We start from the raw sequence: 801 nt of genomic DNA on the forward strand, positions 1-801 counted from the left end.
TTCAACTTATATTCAATTGAATAGACTGCAAAGACAAGATACACTATATTGCCAAAAGTATTTGGCCACCCATCCAAATGATGAGAGTCAGGTGTCCTAATCACTTGGCCACAGGTGTAGAAAATAAATGTATACATACATACATACATACATACATATATATATATATATACACACAAATATATACACACACATATACACATATACATATTATATATATATACATACATATATACACATATATATATACACATTTATATATACATATATACACACATATATATACATATACACATATATATACACATATACACATACATATATACACACATATACATATATATATACATATATATATATATATATATATATATATATATATATATATATATATATATATATATACATATTAGAGATGCGCGGTTTGCGGGCAAAACCGCGGAGTCCGCGGATTATCCGCGGATCGGGCGGAAGAAATTTAAAAAAATTAGATTTTATCCGCGGGTCGGGTCGGGTCGGGCGGTTGAAATTAAAAAAAAAAAGATTTTAAATAGATTCAGGCGGGTGGCAGTTAAACCAATTCGGAAATATATATACATAGTTAAATGTTGTTACCCACATACGAAAAACGAGCAGGCACCTGCTGCATATGCCACAACAGAAGAAAAAAAAAAAAAGAGATGGACACTTTTACGGAGCGGAGAAGGGACGCCTCGCCGGGGTCCGGGACCGAGGCCCCTTCCCCCGAGAGGGCCCCACCGGGAGCCGTAGCTGAGGCGATCCGCGAGAAGGGCCCGACGC

The sequence above is a fragment of the Nerophis lumbriciformis genome, linkage group LG28 (assembly GCF_033978685.3).
Source record: "Nerophis lumbriciformis linkage group LG28, RoL_Nlum_v2.1, whole genome shotgun sequence".
Taxonomy (NCBI): Eukaryota; Metazoa; Chordata; class Actinopteri; order Syngnathiformes; family Syngnathidae; genus Nerophis; species Nerophis lumbriciformis.